At 37.9% G+C, this 16,872-nt stretch overlaps 1 pseudogene; it reads right to left on the bottom strand.

The window, feature by feature from the left end:
- Positions 1 to 8,507: 8,507 nt before the first annotated feature.
- On the bottom strand, positions 8,508 to 9,480 carry LOC103255703 (annotated as a pseudogene).
- Positions 9,481 to 16,872: the final 7,392 nt, after the last annotated feature.

The following is a 16,872-nucleotide window of genomic DNA, read 5'->3' as shown; positions in this document are numbered from 1 at the left end:
ATTACATTTATGGTCTTGCGAATGTTGAACCAGCCTTGCGTCCCAGGGATGAAGTCTACTTGGTCATGATGGATGAGTTTTGAAATGTGTTGTTGAATCTGGTTTGCTAGGATCTTGTTGAGAATTTTAGCATCTATGTTCATTAAAGATATTTACCTGTAGTTCTCTTTGTTGGGTCTTTACCTGACTTGGGTATCAATGGGATGTTGGCTTCATAAAATGATTTGGGGAAAGTTCCATCTGTCTCAATCGCCTGGAATACCTTCAGTAGGATTGGTATCAGCTCCTCCTTAAATGTCTTATAGAATTCTGCTAGAAAGTCATTTGGTCAGGGTTTTTTTTGGTAGGTAGTTTTCTTATTACATAGTCAATTTCCTTGATTTTCATTAGTCTATTTAGGGTCTCAATTTCTTCTTGTTTCAACCTACACAGGTTGTGTGATGTCAGAAAGTCCTCAATTTCCGGATGTTTCCATACAAGTGTACATAGTAGTCTCTAAAGATCTTTTATATTTCTTTTTTTTAATCAATATTTTTTATTTTGATATTGTGGGGTAGAGTTAAGGGTTAGGTATACAAATATGCTTTGTTCAGTCCCCCTTGTTGATAACAGGTATCTCCCCCATCCCCAGACAGATGTTTACTACCATTAGTCCCATCCCTCCATAGTTTCCCACCACTGTCAGTCATTTTCTTATGGTAGTGCATTGGATGATCAAGGTCCACTATATGAGTGAGAATATGTGATACTCAGATCTTTGTGTCTGTGAGAGGTCACTCAGTATTATAGACTCTAGCTCCATCCAGGTTGCTGCAAAATTCATGATTTTGTTCTTTTTTATGGCTGCATAGTATTCCATCGTATATATGTACCACATTTTTTTAATCCAGTCCTCTTTTGATGGACAGTGTGGTTGGTTCCAGGTTCTTGCTATTGTGAACAATGCTGCGATAAACATTTGTGTGCAGGTATCTTTTTTATAGAATGATTTGAGTTCTGCAGGGTATATTCGCAGTAGGGGAATTGCAGGGTCATATGGGAGGTTGATGTTTAGAGCTTTTAGGAATCACCACACTGCTTTCCACAGAGGTTGCACTAGTTTACACTCCCAGCAACAGTGTAGGAGTGTTCCCTTTTCACCACACCCTCTCCAACAACTATTATTTTCTGAGTTATTGATAACTGCCATTCGGATTGTAGTTAGGTAGTATCTCAGTGTGGTTTTGATTTGCATCTCCCTGATGATTAGTGAGGTTGAGCATTTCTTCGTGTGTCTGTTGGCTGCTCGGATGTCTTCCTTTGTAAAGTGTCTGCTCATATCTTTTTGCCCATTTTATAATGGGGTTGTTTGTTTTTTTCTTTTCAGCACGTTTGAGTTCCTTTTAGATCCAAGATGTTAAGCCTTTGTCAGATCTGGAGTTGGCAAATACTTTTACCCAGTCTGTAGGCTGTCTCCCTGCTCTCTTGATGGTTTCTTTGGCTTTGCAGAAGCTTGTCAGTTTAATGAGGTCCCACTTGTCTATCTTATTCCTTATGGCCTGTGGATTTCGAGTTTTGTTCAGGAATTGGATGCCAGTTCCAATTTCCATGAGGGTGTGTCCTTCATTTTCTAAGGTTCTTATGGTTTGAGGTTTTACATTTAGGTCTCGGATCCATTTGGAGTTTATTTTTGTGTATGGGGATAGATAGGGGTCCTGTTTGAATCTTCTGCATGTGGTCAGCCAGTTTTCCCACACCATTTACTGAATAGGTTATCCTCTCCCCCATGATAGGTGGTGGAGGCTTTGTCGAAGATGAGTTGGTTGAGAAATTGAGGTTTTGCTTCTGGAATCTCAATTCTATTCCATTGATCTATAAGCCTGTTCCTATACCAATACCAAGCTGTTTTGATGATTTTAGCCTTATAGTAAAGTTTGAAGTCTGGCAGTGTGATGCCACCTGCTTTGTTTTTTTTGTTTGTTTGTTTGGTTTTTTTGCTGAGGATTGTTCTGGCTATTCTTGGTAGTTTGTGTTTCCATATGAATTCCTGTGTTGTTTTTTCTAGGTCTGAGAAGAATGTTGCTGGTAATTTGATAGGTATTGTATTGAATCTGTAGATTGCCTTAGGTAAGACGGACATCTTCACAACGTCGATTCTTCCAATCCATGAGCATGGGATATTTTTCCACTTGTTTGTGTCATCTTTGATTTCTTTGAGCAGAGTTTTGTAGTTTTCATTGCAAAGGTCTTTCACATCTCTGGTTAGGAAGATGCCAAGGTATTTCAATTTTTTTTTTTTTTGTGGCTATTGTGAATGGAATTGTGCTTTTTATTTGGGTTTCTGTTTGTTTATTATTGGTGTAAAGAAATGCGGTTGTCTTTTGCACATTTATTTTATATCCTGAGATTTTGCTGAAGGCCTTTATCAGTGTAAGGAGGTTTTTGACAGATTCTCTCGGGTTTTCAAGGTACACAATCATGTCATCTGCAAAGAGAGATAATTTGACTTCCTCTTTTCCTATTTGGATACCCCTGACTGCCTTCTCTTCTCTGATTGCTCTAGCCAGGAATTCCAATACTATATTGAACAGGAGGGGTGAGAGTGGGCATCCTTGTCTTGTTCCAGTTTTCAGGGGAAATGGTTCCAATTTTTGTCTGTTTAGGAGTATGCTGGCTGTGGGTTTCTCGTAGATGGCTTTTACTATGTTGAGGTATGTTTCCCGTATGCCTAGATGTTCGAGGGTTTTTATCAAGAAGGGGTGCTGGATTTTATCAAAAGTTTTTTCTGCATCTTGATATAATTATGTGGTTTTTGTTTTGACATCTGTTGATGTATTTAGTTACATTTATGATTTTACGAATGTTGAACCAGCCTTGCATCCCAGGAATGAAGCCTACTTGGTCATAATGGATGATTTTTGAGATGTGTTGTTGAATCTGGTTTGCTAGGATCTTGTTGAGAATTTTAGCGTCTATGTTCATCAAAGATATTGGCCTGTAGTTCTTTTTTTTGTTGGATCTTTACCTGGCTTGAGTATCAATGTGATGTTAGCTTCATAAAATGATTTGGGGAGGGTTCCATCCTTCTCAATCGCCTGAAATAGCTTCAGTAGGATTGTAATCAGTTCTTGTCAGGAGCCGCAAATCCTAAATGAAGACAAAGTGGAGGCTGCCTGAATGTAGGAAAAATGCTGGCTGGGAGCAAGGCCCCAGCAAAAAGCGGCCATGATGGAGGCAAAGCCCCATGAATCCTGTCAATGGGCTCCTTTGGTCTTAAGGAATGTGTGCTTAAGCAAAACAGTTCCCTCTTTTTTGTAACAAATATAGTTCTAATTGAAAAACAGGCGAAGATGATGTATTAGTAAAACTAGGTATAGAAACATAAGAAAGGAACAACAGCAAAAACACATCCATTAGAGATGCTAGGGAATGTTTTGTTACCTTCTTTCCCATGAAAAGCAAGACCATTGTGTACAAGAAAAATAAGAAATCTCCTCATTCTCTGTTTCTAATGGTTAACAGACCCTATATTAAAATAACACCTTAGATGGGTAAGATGGAGGAGAAAGTTTGTGAGAACTGAGAGAAGTCGATCTTGAGAGCAGCTGCTTTTAAACATAATTTAAGAAAGTATAGACATAGTAGATATAAAATTGTAAGTTTAATATGATTTAGTAGTATAAATATAATAGTAGAAAATAAAATAGTTATATAGATAAAAATAGGAAATGGTTAAAAATAATTCAATAAAATATAACTAAATAGGAAATAAATATAAAATATAAGAGTAGTCAGGTATAATTCATATAAAGGTTGTTAAGCATTATTAGATTATGATTTATACAAGTAAAATAAGAATAAAGATAGATATATAATAGGAAATAATTAAGAAATAATAATTAGTTATAAATGTAAACGCCAATATATTGCTGCTAAGTTATGTGTAAGAATTTAGTTAGAAATATGTTATAAAAGAGGTGAAGGTTAAAAGGTTACTGGTAACAATATTTAGTAGATTTGTTTCATTCCTGTCTATTGGTTTTGACATAAATAACCTCCCGGGGACAGGAAAGGACAGGAAGGAACAAATACATCCTTGTAAAATGTTTAATTGTAAAAGAAAAACATGATGTAAGCATTTGTGGGCACATATGTGAGGAGGTTGAGGGTTGAAAATGCCCTATAAAAGCATGTGAAGATTAAATAAAATTTGGAAGAGTCCTGAACTCTACCCAGAAAATCGACTTGTGTCTTCTTTCTTTGCCGCTCCTGATCCTCTCGCCTCAGGCCCTGACTCTCATCTGGAGCCAGTCTCCAGCAAGTTCCTCCTTAAATGTCTTGTAGAATTCTGCTGGAAAGCCATCTGGTCCAGGGTTGTTTTTTTTTTTTTTTGTAGGTAGTTTTCTTATTACATAGTCAATTTCCTTGATTGTTATTGGTCTATTTAGAATCTCAATTTCTTCTTGTTTCAACCTGGGTAGGTTGTGTGATGACAGAAAGTCCTCCATTTCATTGAGGTTTTCAAGTTTGTTTCCATACAAGTGTACATAGTAGTCTCTGGTGATCTTTTGTATTTCTTCAGGGTCAGATGTGACTTCATCTTTTGTGTTTCTGATTGTGCTTATTTGGTTTTTTCTTTCTTTTTCTTTCTTTTCAGTCTAGATAGGGGACCATTGATCTTGTTTTTCCTTTCGAAGAACCAGCTTTTGGTTTCATTGATTTTTTTGCATTATCTTTTTGTCTTCTATGTCCTGGATTTGGGCTTTTATTTTGGTGATCTGGATTCTTCTGCTGAAATTAGGGTTTTTGTGGTCTTGCTTTTCCAGCTTCCTTAGGTAGCTTGTTAGGCTGTTAATTTGTGTTCCTTCCATTTTCTTCATGTGTGTTTGTAGGGATATAAATTCCTCTCTTACTACAGCTTCTAAGGCGTCCCAGAGATTTTGGTAAGATGGTTTCTTCATTTTCATTTGTTTCCAGGTATCTTTTGATCTCTGTTTTGATTTCATCATTGACCCAGGAGTTGTTTAGCATCATGCTATTTAGTGACCATGTCTTTGTGGGTTTTGGGGGGGATCTTGTTGGTGTTAATGTTCATTTTTATTCCACTGTGGTTCGAGAAGGTGCATGGTAGAATTTCTGTCCTTTTACATTTGCTTATGCTTGATTTATGGCCAACTATGTGGTTGATCTTGGAATACGTTCCATGCGGTGATGAGTAGAATGTGTATTCTCTGGTCTTTGGATGGAGTGTTCTGTAGGTATCAGTTAAGTCCATTTGGTCCAGAGTCACATTGAGGTTCCAGATCTCATTGCTGATTTTTTGTCCCAATGATCTGTCTAGGGTTGTGAGTGGGGTATTAAAGTCCCCAGTTATGATGGCGTTAGAGTCAATGTCTTTCTTTAGTTTTCCTAGGAGTTGCTTTATAAAAGTTGGTGCACCTATGTTAGGTGCATATATGTTTAGGATAGATATTTCTTGTTGATAGAGTGAATCTTTTATCATTATGTAGTGACCCTCTGTATCTTTTTTAATTTTTGATAGCTTAAATGGTATTTTGTCTGAAATTAGGATCGCGACTCCTCCTTTCTTTTGTGTTCCATTTGCTTGAAAATTTGTTTCCCATCCTCTTACTTTGAGTCTGTGCATGTCCTTTCTAGTGAGATGGGTCTCTTGAAGGCAGTATATTGTTGCCTGGTGATATTTTATCCATTTTGCCATTCTATGTATTTTCAGTGGTGCATTTAGTCCATTCACATTCAGGCTAATTATTGAAATGTGAGAGTTCGTCCCTATCATAGAGTTTTTATAGAATTGTTCTTCCACTTGGTTTATTGTCTTTCTTTTGTTTTGGGGGTTGGTTCGTGTGTATTTTATTCTTTTCCCTGTACTCTTGTGAAGAACATTGTTCTTTTTTCCCCCTTTTCTTCTGTGTTTAGTACTTTCTTAAGTGTTACATGTAGAGGTGGTTTGGTGGCAGCGTAAGTTCTTAGGGATTGGATATCTGGGAAAGATTTTAATTCTCCCTTGCTGATGAAGCTTAATCTGGCTGGGTAGGTTATTCTTGGCTGAAATTGTTTATCTTTTAGGACTTTGAAGATAGGGCTCCAAGCTCTCCTAGCCTGCAGGGTTTCTGTAGATAGATCTGCTGCTATTCTAATTGGTTTTCCCTGGTAGGTGATCTGACCTTTTTCTCTTGCTGCCTTTAGAATTTTTTCTTTTATGCCTACTTTGTTTAGTCGAATTATTATGTGTCTAGGAGTTGGTTTTCTCATTTGCTGTCTTACAGGGATTCTCTGAATCTCTTGTCTTGAGTTTTTGCATCATTGATTAGATAAGGGAAGTTTTCTTGAATGATCTCATGGAAGGTTTGCTCCAGTGTGGTCTCTATCTCTCTTTCTGCCTCAGGAAGGCCAATTATTCTTAGGTTCTGTCTCTTGAAGTAATTGCTCATCTCTTGAAAGTTTTTTTTTCTGTCTTTTTGAGCTTGTTTTCTGTGTTTTTGAGAGTTTGGGTTAGTTCTATATTTTGGCCTCAAGTTCTGAGATTCTTTCTTCTGCTTGGGTAATTCTGCTTTCCATGCTTATCAGTTTGTTATTTATTTCATCCACAGTATTCTTTATTACTGTTATCTCAGATATCAGCTCCTTTCTAGTTTCTTCTTGAGTCTCCTCAATTCTTTTTAATCTCTCCATTAATGTCTTGATATCTAGGTTTGTAATTTGAGACCAGTCATTCTGGGGGCTCTTCATTGTTTGCATTCCAAAGTCAGTTTTCTCAGTGTCTGCCCTCCCAGGAGTCTGGGAGAGACCCATATTCTTCTTTTGGTTTTTCTTCATTTGTGTAGATTTTTCTCTTATCCCTTAGTGGATAAAGTCCCTTGATCTCTAATCTCCAGTCTCTCCCCTCTGTTTTTGTTGCAGGCAGCTAGCCTGCTGCCTAGGAGATCTGTGACACTGGTCTCTGTTCAGTGTAGGGGAGGGGCTTTGTCTCCTGTTTAATGATGTCACCGTGGGAACCGAGGTGGAGGCTCTGATAGGTGGGCGGGGTGATGCGATGCAGATATGCCTTGAAAATGGTGGAGGTGGTAGTTTTACTTTCACTTTTAGGGATGCTCATGTGGGTCTCTAGGCGGGACCAGCTGTACAACTGGGCACTGGATTCAGGGTGCCACCAGCAGGCTGGAGTGGAGGAGAGGGTCGGGCTTTCCCTCCTCTGGAGATGGAAGCCTCCGATCAGCACCTTACACCAGCTTGGGGTTCTGCTCCCTTATACAGGCTTGCAGTCACACACTGAGTGCCTCAGCCAGGGTGGGCCTGGGGCTTCAGATCTCCAAAGCTCCAGAGGGCAGATGGTGGCTCTGGGTCCCTCACAGGGCACTTCAGCCAGAAATGTGACCAGTATCTCTGAGGGGAGGGTGCCCAGAGCCTCCCTGGGTGACTGGCAGCTTGGTGCTGGGTGCTGGTCATGACAATGTAGCCAGGGAGGGAGCTGGGATTCAGGATTCCAGATTCCCCAGCTGGCCGGAATCACATATAGGGGAGCAGCCGCAGTCGGGCCACAATATCTGGCCCTGCGTGGGACCAAAGGTCCCCAGGCCTCGTGCCAGTGCCGCTGGTGGTGGGCAGGGGGATGCAGGAAGAAAAGTAAGAGTCTTTTTTGGGAACTCACATTCAGAGAGTCTCACAGATCCATCTATGCCGTCGCCATCTTCCTCTTTCTCGCCAATCTTTTATATTTCTTCAGGGTCAGATGTGACTTCATCTTTTGTGTGTCTGATTGTGTTTATTTGGGCTTTTTCTCTCTTTTTCTTGGTCAGCCTAGCTATGGGACCATCTGTCTTGTTTATCCTTTCAAAGAATCAGCTTTTTGTTTCACTGATTTTTTGTATTATCTTTTTGTCTTCTATGTCCCGGATTTGGGCTTTTATTTTGGTGATCTGGATTCTTAAGCTGAAGTTAGCATTATGGTGGTCTTGCTTTTCCAGCTTTCTTAGGTGACTTGTTAGGCTGTTAATTGGTGATCCTTCCATTCTCTTCATGTGCATTTGTAGAGATATGAATTCCCCTCTTACTACAGCTTTCATGGCATCCCAGAGATTTTGGTAAGAAAAGATTTTTTTTTTACTCACAGGTTATATGTATCCACATGAAAAATATAAGAATATTTTTAAGAACTTATTTTTATTTATTTTAAAGATGTGGGATACAATTCAGGATTAGGTATACAATTGATCATCATACAGATAAAATTTGGAGCTCCCTTTGGTTCCCACTTTGCCTGGTTTAAGGGCAGTTACCATTATCGATGTTATGTGTCCCTGCCCTCTCATGGCAGTTTCCGTGGCAGTTACTATGAGTTCCTTTTCTTATAATATTATGGTAAATGTGCAGGGTCCACTTAAGGAACTCAAACATGCTGAAAGGAAAAAAACAAACAATACCATTAAAAAGACATGAATAAACACTTCTCAAAAGAAGACATTGAGCAGCCAACAGACACACGAAAAAATGTGCAGCCTCACTAATCATTAGATTACATGAATCACATTTAAATATGAGTAAATCACAGTAATAATGATCCATATGTAACTGGAGCAGGGGCTTTAAAATTCTAGATGTAATAGTCAGAAGAAACTAGTTTCTGGTGTGCACTTATTTTTGGTTTTCCTTATGCAAAAACGTAAACTGAATGATGATCTGCATAACACCCAATGAGTGTGTAATCTAAGATACTAAGATGAAGTTTCAAATATGCTGTTTCTCCAACGTAAGTCAGGTCAAATGGTTGCTTCTCATGGCTCTTGGCGTCAAACATTAGATTTCCAGAAAGATGAATTTCCATGATTTTTTCTATGTAGTAAGATGATCCAGTAACACAAGGATCATTATTATTGTAATTTTCTCCAAATTAATTGAGATTTATGCAATAGTAACATAGCTTAAGTGAAATAATGATCTGATATTACTCATGTGGATGCATATAGCCTGTGAGTATAAAAAAATCTTTAAATGATTTAACTGTAAAAGTACCTGTAAAAATATATATGACCACCTACATAGAACTTTCAGCCAATAGTCCAGATCAATAAGCCCTTTTCTCAAAGTACTTTGAACTGGCCAAAACTAACTTTGTGTTCCAATGTGTAATTGGAACTCTATTGTAAAAAAGTATATGAGCTTCACATAATTCACAATTATTTTTACACTTTCATGAAGTTTTAAATTAACTGTTAATCTTAGTTGACTTCTTTCTCTATCACTTGATGAAACTCCAAAATTGGCAGGACAGGGACATGGAAAGTATAGTGACATATGCTGAATGACTCTAGAGGTGGAGAGAAGGGAAATCTGGAAGGCCCACTAAATACAGAGTCATCCATTACATCAATACTGCTAGAAGAGAGAATGACAGAGTCAAGAGAAGTTACACAAGGATGAACTTGAATATCTTGAAATGGAGGTCCACTGGTGGGGAGACAAGCTGATGGTCACATTAGGCATGGATAGTCATATGTTTTAATAATGAAATTTTATCCCTTTCACTTAAATTTTTGCTCTTCTTATTTCTTTTATTTTTCCTTATAGTACTACCCAGAATCACTAGCATTATGTGGAACAGCAGTGGTGACAGTTGGCCTCTTTGACTTCTTTCCAATCTTAAAAAGACAGCAGAGGCTGGGCATGGTGGCTCATGCCTGTAATCCCAGCACTTTGGGAGGCTGAGGCGAGAGAATTGCTTGAGCCCACAGGTTCGAGAACAACTTGGGCAACTTGGTGAGATCGCATCTCAATAATAAAGCAAAAAATTAGCCAAGTGTAGTAGTGTGCACCTGTATTTCTGGCTACTTGTAAGACTGAGGCAGAAGGATCACCTAAGTCCAGTAGATCAAATCTGGGGTGTCAGTGAGCTTGCCACTGCAGTCCAGCTTGGGCGACTGAGTGAGACTTCAACTCAAAAAAAAAAAAGAGAGAGACTGAAAATCAAATTCTCCATTCAATGTTTCCTCTAGGTTTTCAAGGTAAAGAAGTTTGGTTCTTTTTCTAATTTGCTAATAGTAAAATAAGCATTTCAAATAATCAAATGATTTTACTACATCAACTAAGATAATAAAATATTTTTTTCTCTTTAAGAATAATATAACAAACTATATTGACAGATTTCCCTATGTTGGAAATCCTTGTATTCCAAATATATACCCCACATGAACATGATGCATTATTTGTATAATATGCTGTAAGAATCATTTAAACATTTTGTCAGGCGTTTTCTATTCTTGTTTATAATTTAAATGGTTTATAATTTTGTTTACTAATACCATTTTAATCTGGTTTTGTATACAACATCCACTAGTCTCATAATGAACTATGGAGTTTTGCTTGAAAAATCTTTTAGAGTTGAGTTTTGAAGTTTTTTTGGAGGGGAAGTTGGGAAGCCCATAACCACCATTTTACTATCTTCAATACTTATCATCCATTTAACTCTCTATTTCTTCTTGGGCCAATTTTGGTGTGTTATGTTATTCCAGGGAATTGTAAATTACATGTTAAGTATACAATGGTTCATAATACTCATTATTTTTAAGTAAACATGTTTATCAAAGTATAACATACATTTTAAAAATGCACAAAAATTTGGTGGCAACAACAGCACAGTGTTTTAATTTTCCCCACACCACCTACCAAAAATAGTGCAACTAAGCCACAAAGTCTTCAACAACATCTACAATACAATTACATGACTCCCATGTGAAATTAGAAAAGATAGCTCCAAGCATGCACATTATTAGCATCTATACAAGAGGAATCAGAGGGAAGCCACAGGGCATCTAATAGACTTAAAATAAAAATAACCAACAGATATTCAGAAAAAAGCATGGAGGGCCAATTTTTAAAGGAAAGCTGAAACCTGGAGGGATTTTCACTTTTACCAGTGAGTGATGACAAGGGGTCTTTCATAAAGTCTGAGAGATCTAGAGCTGTCTAGGCCCAATGAACTCTCAATTCTAACCACTACTCCCTCTTAAGACATAGTGCTTCTACAAAGAAGAGAACTTACTGATAATAGACTCTAAATTGAGCAGCAAAGAACAAAAGAAGACAAAGGAAGGATACTGTCCAGGTAAAATTCTGGAAGAGAAATAGAGCCAGGAGGTCTCAGAAAATGTTGCTACCCTTTGAACACACCATCAAAACAATAAAATAGGGAATGCTTAAGCTAAAGAAACTATCTCCAACTACATCTTCCTTCTAAAAGTTCAGGAAAAATAAGTTCACTTGAAGATGAGCAATATAAAAAGATGCAGAACTAGAAAGAATGTGAAAAGGGGGCACTTACAAATATTAGGGAAAATATTTTTTATTGGTACAAATTTATTAGCAATCTAGGGACCTATAAAAATTTAAATATTCTTCCGTTTTGAGACAATTTTGCTTTATGAAATTATTTTAGAGGAACTCAAAACATATTTTAAATAATTAATAAATTTAAAATAAATCATTTCAAGGAACTCAAGCAACAGTGCAAAGAGTGAAAAGATGTAAGTACTAGCAAATTTACAAAAGCATTGCTTGTAATTATAAAAAATTTTCATTTACTACAATATCAATCAATAGGTGATTAAGTAAATTATTGCATATGCATACGATGAAATACTAAGTAGCTGTAAAAAAAAGGGGAGGTATATCTTAAGGCAGTGGTGTGAGAAAATTTTCCATGATGAAGTTTTAAATAAAAAGCACAAACTTGTATGATCCTATTTTTCAAAATACCTACATATGTGTTTATACATTATCAGAAAAATCTGTAAGTGTATGCATCAAACCATTAAGATCAGGTATTAATTTTATCATTTAAAAAATTAGATACTAAAATATCCTACTATTCACATAGCTTGACCCTATAATTACACTCCTAGAGATGTGTACCCTAACAAGTCATCCATAATGGAATCAGCTTCATAAACAAAGACATCCATCACAGCATTATTTACAATATTGAAAAGATCTCTTACTCTTTTAATGAAAAGAGTCTAAGTTCCCATCAATTAGAAAATGCTTGAGCTTATGATGGTACTTATATCAGATCAAATATTATGCAGCACGTTTGTGGGGATATAAAATTTCTTATGAGATAATGACAAAAAGAAGTAAAACTATTTCCACATGCACAGAAAAATATTAGAAGTAAACATACAAATATGTGGCATGCAATTGTCTCTGCATGGTAGGATTAGACTTGATTTTTACGTATGTCTGTTTCCCACTGCACCTAGATCTAGGGCATCTCCTAAGTGAGAATCACTCATTTCTCTCAGTATCCCCAGAGCCCAGTCCAGGACTTGGGAACCAGAAGACTTTAGTGTTTGTCTATTGAGAGATGAGTTGGTTGAGGTTCTGGCAAGTTTTTGTTCCTTTATGCTCCTCGGCTCAGATCTTACTCACAGAGAAACTACTCACAGCCCAAGGAAGTTTGTTCACTAAATTAATTTGGGTTTCTGGAGTTCCTTAAATGGTGTATGAGAAAGTAGCCCTGGACCTTCCTGAAAGCAGCATTGGATGGAACTGACATACACTACTCCTGAAACATACTTCCTGGCCATGAGGTCTTTAATTTTCTCAGGAGAAGTAAAGGAGGGACCATAAGTAATTTGAACATTAAATGACATCTGCAGAATGTACCATTTGTTTCTGTGGACACTTAAAGGGAAAAGTAAAAAAACAAAAACAAAAAAACTCATGGTCCTTGTCTTCAATCAAGCATTCAAGCAATTACTTTTATTTATTTATTTGTTTGTTTGTTTATTATTTATTTTTTTGAGTTGGAGTCTCACTCTGTTGCCCAGACTGGAGTGCAGTGGCTGCTCCCGGCCATTGCAGCCTCAACCTGCTGGGCTCCAGCGATCCTTCGGCCTCAGCCTTCCGAGTAGCTGGAACTACAGGTGCACACTACCACGCCCCGCTAATTTTGATTTATTGTAGAGATGCGGTCTCGCCAAGTTGCCCAGGTGGGTCTTGAACCCGCAGACTCAGGCAATCCAATCACCTCAGCCTCCCAAAGCGCGGGATTGCAGGCTGAGCCACCAAGCCCAACTCAAGCAATTACTTTTAATCTCTGTTCTTTCTCCATCCCAGACATGGGTCTCCATGAGGAGAGTGAACACATGGGTGGGAAACTGAGTGATTGCTGTTGTTTTAATTTTTGTTTCCTTGGCAGCAGAGTAGAGTAAATCATATATCTCAGTTCATGACACAGCATCGCCATCAGTCCTTGCAAAAGTTCCCTCTGGTTTTACTGTCTTTATTTGCTCCAATCTTCATTCCTTTCTTCTCCCCTGACATACACAGCCACATCGATATACACATGAATTTTTGAAATGTACATATTGGTGCATGTCTGTTTTATATACCTAAATGATATGTGCTCTGGATCCTATTACATTTCTTACTTTTTTGTATTAACTGCATCATTTTATGATTCATTTCCTAGCTGTATGGATACTCTTCTCCCTGTTTATCTCTCTTCGATCCATTCTCTGCATGCAACCAGAGCAATTTTCTTAAAGTCTGCATTGAATCTCTCACTTTCCTGCTTAAATCACTTAAGAACTTCCCATCACACTTGAAGAAAAAAAAGAAAATAGCCGGAAGACCTTGGCCTTACTCCAACAAGTATCTATGACCTCAACCTGCATCATTCTCTTCCTTTTGTTCCCAACACTTCAGCTATATTGGTTTTACTTCAGTTCTCTGAATTCAAATAACTCTTTCTCATCTCAGGGTTTTTCCTTTTCTTGTCTCTCTACCTGAAAGCTCTTCCCTCAACTCTTTGAACGGGCCTCTTGTTCTTAGCCTTTAAGCCTCACTTTACCTGTGTAAATTGACACTCATTTGGGAGAGACTTTGGCAATGCTAGTCATCTTGGGTCTCATTCACTAGAAGCAGAGCACCTCGGGAGATTAAGAAAGTGGAATGGAGTGGAAATGCCCTCAGAAGAAGGAGACAGAGACAAGCAGAAATGTGAACTCAGTGTTAATTTCACCCTAGTCTGCAAAGGAGCACTGGAACATGAATTACACTCACTGAGCCCGTCCCATAAGGAGGCAATGCATCAGTCTTGTATACCCTGTGTCATTGAGTCCTCAGCCACTGGTTGCTTCTCCCCACCTCCAAGGGCAGTGGGAGCTGGAAGGTATGCTTAACCTCTTTAGCCAGAAAAGGGGCAGCTATGAGCCATTAGCAGCCAAGACTCACAACAGCTGGCAGGTGGAAATGGGAGCAGCACCAGCCAGGGAAAGTCACCAACAGCATCTACTAGTAAAAGTTAGGGTGCACATGATCTTCCAGCAATTCATTCTCAGCTATGTACCCTAGAGAACCTTCATTTATGTGCCTAAAGAGATAGGTATGAGAAAGGACATTTCAGCATTATTTAAAATAGTTTTTAAAAACTTACAAATAACCTAAACATCTTTCAGCTGAAGAATGGATAAACAAATTATAGTATATACTTACTATAGCAGTAACAATAATGAACTTGAGTGTGTGTGTAAGCAAGGATAAACCTCAAGAAGATAATTTTGGTGAGAAGTGCAAATTTAAGAAGCATTGTTCACAACAGCAAGAACATGGAACCAACACTGCTTCCCATCAAAAGAGGACTGGATTTTTTAAATGTGGCATATTCACACAATGGAATATTACACAGTCATAAAGAAGAAAAAAATCATGAACTTCGCAGCAACCTGGATGGAATTAGTGTCTATAAGATTGAGTGATTTTTCACAGAAACAAAGAGCTGAGTATCACATGTCCTCATTCATAAGTGGTCCTGAACAACTACCGTATTACTAAAAGAAAAGGATTGACTAGTGGGAAACTGTGGAGGGAGGGGTGGGGAGGTGTAATTGATAGTAGTCGAAATCTGCCTGGATATGGGGGGCACACCTCATCAACAAGGGTAACTGCACAGTGAATATTTGTATACCTAACCCTGAAATGTACCCCACAATTTTAAAATTTTAAAATTTTTTTAAGTTAAGAAAAGAATACGTACCAGATGATATAAAATATTTTTTTAATCTGCAAAATCAAATAATTTTTTAATCTGTAAAACTATGCTAAATATTTTCATGGGTGCACAACTTTCTAGCAAAATTATAAAAACATGCATAAGAATGACAAACACCATGATAGTAACAGTAATTACCTCTGGGGAAGGAGAAACTAGAATGGAATAACAAGTTTGAAGGGTCTCTCAACCGTAACCCTAATGTCTTGTTTAAAAAAAATCCCAGGGGGAGGGGAGCAAAAAAACCCCACATATGCTATGACAACAGTTTATTTTAAGATTTACTAAAACTGAATGGTAGATAATTAAGTGGTTTTTAAATTCTATATACTGGTTTGTGTACTTGTAACACTACTTTTTTGTGCTTTTTTAAATTACAGGAAAAAATCTATTAGTGTGGTTGTATTATACCTAGAGTGATGCTTCTTTTACCTAATAATTCACTGTACATATCCACCAGATAAATAAAATAAAGCCTACTCCCTCATGTGATGAACTCCTAACTCCCTACTGCCACACACAATCCTTTGGACAGCCTTGTGCATGTCTCCCTATGAACCATAAGACATTTTCCCTGAGGTATATGCCCAAGAGTAGGATAGGTAGGGTAACAGGAGACTGATGTATGTATGTATGGGTGGATGGATGGATGGATGAATGGATGGATGGATGGATGGATGGATATAGATATATTGAATTTTACTAAATATGCTGCTTCGTTCTAAATGCCTCTACTAGTTTATGCTACCATCACAGTACATGCTGTTTCCATTTATCCCATATCCTCACCCCAACATTTGGTGTCATAAGATTCTCTAGTTTTGTACTCCTATTGGTTTAAAGAACATCTCATTAATTCTCTGATCACAAGTGAGATTTAGCATCTCTTCATATCTTGTAAAAAAATATGAGGGTTTCCCTTTCTGAAATTCCCTTTTTGTTTGCTTCGCTCATCTTTGTTCTGGATTTTCCTTTTCTTTTTTTTTTAAGTTGGAGTCTCACTCTGTCGCCCAGACTGGAGTGCAGTGGCCGCTCCCAGCCACCACAGCCTCGACCTGCTGGGCTCCAGTGATCCTTCCGCCTCAGCCTTCCAAGTAGCTGGAACTACAGGCATGTGCTACCATGCCCAGCTAATTTTTGATTTATTGTAGAGATGAGGTCTCACTTGCCCAGGCGGGTCTCGAACCTGCGGGTTCAGGCAATCCACTTGCCTCAGCCTCCCAAGGCACGGGATTACACCAGCAATGTTTAAGTGATTTATTTTCTCCACAACCTCACCAGCATTTAGTGTTATCACCATTTTTTTAACCATTCAGATAAATGTGTGGCAATTTGTCTTTATAGTTTAATTTGCCTTCTCTAATGGTTTATGATGTTGAACATCTTTTCATGTGTTTGTCATCTGTTTATCTTCTTCTGTGAAATGTCTGTGTGTATATTTTACCCAAGTTCTATTGGATTTTTTTTTTTTTGAGTTTTGAAAGCTCTTTATACTTTCTACTCCTTTGTTAGATATGTGATTTGTAAATATTTCCTCCTAATCTCTGCTTTGTCTTTTCATTCTCTTAACAGGGCCTTTTACAGAACAAAGAAAATTTTTTTTATTTTATTGAAGTCCAGTTTATCCATTTTCACTTTTATGAGTAACGCTTTTGGTGTCAAGTATAAGAACTCTGCATATCCCTAAGTCCTTAGGAAATCCAGGCTCAGTGGCTCAGCCTGTAATCCTGCGCCTTTGGGAGGCTGAGGAGAGTGGATTGCCTGAGCCCGCGGGTTCGAGACCCACCTGGGCAACTTGACGAGACCTCATCTCTACAATAAATCAA

This window comes from Carlito syrichta, unplaced genomic scaffold, assembly GCF_000164805.1.
Source record: "Carlito syrichta isolate Samal-C Ts95f unplaced genomic scaffold, Tarsius_syrichta-2.0.1 Scaffold288350, whole genome shotgun sequence".
Taxonomy (NCBI): Eukaryota; Metazoa; Chordata; class Mammalia; order Primates; family Tarsiidae; genus Carlito; species Carlito syrichta.
The sequence above is the reverse complement of the archived record's forward strand: the minus strand, read 5'-3'. Positions and strand labels throughout refer to the sequence as shown.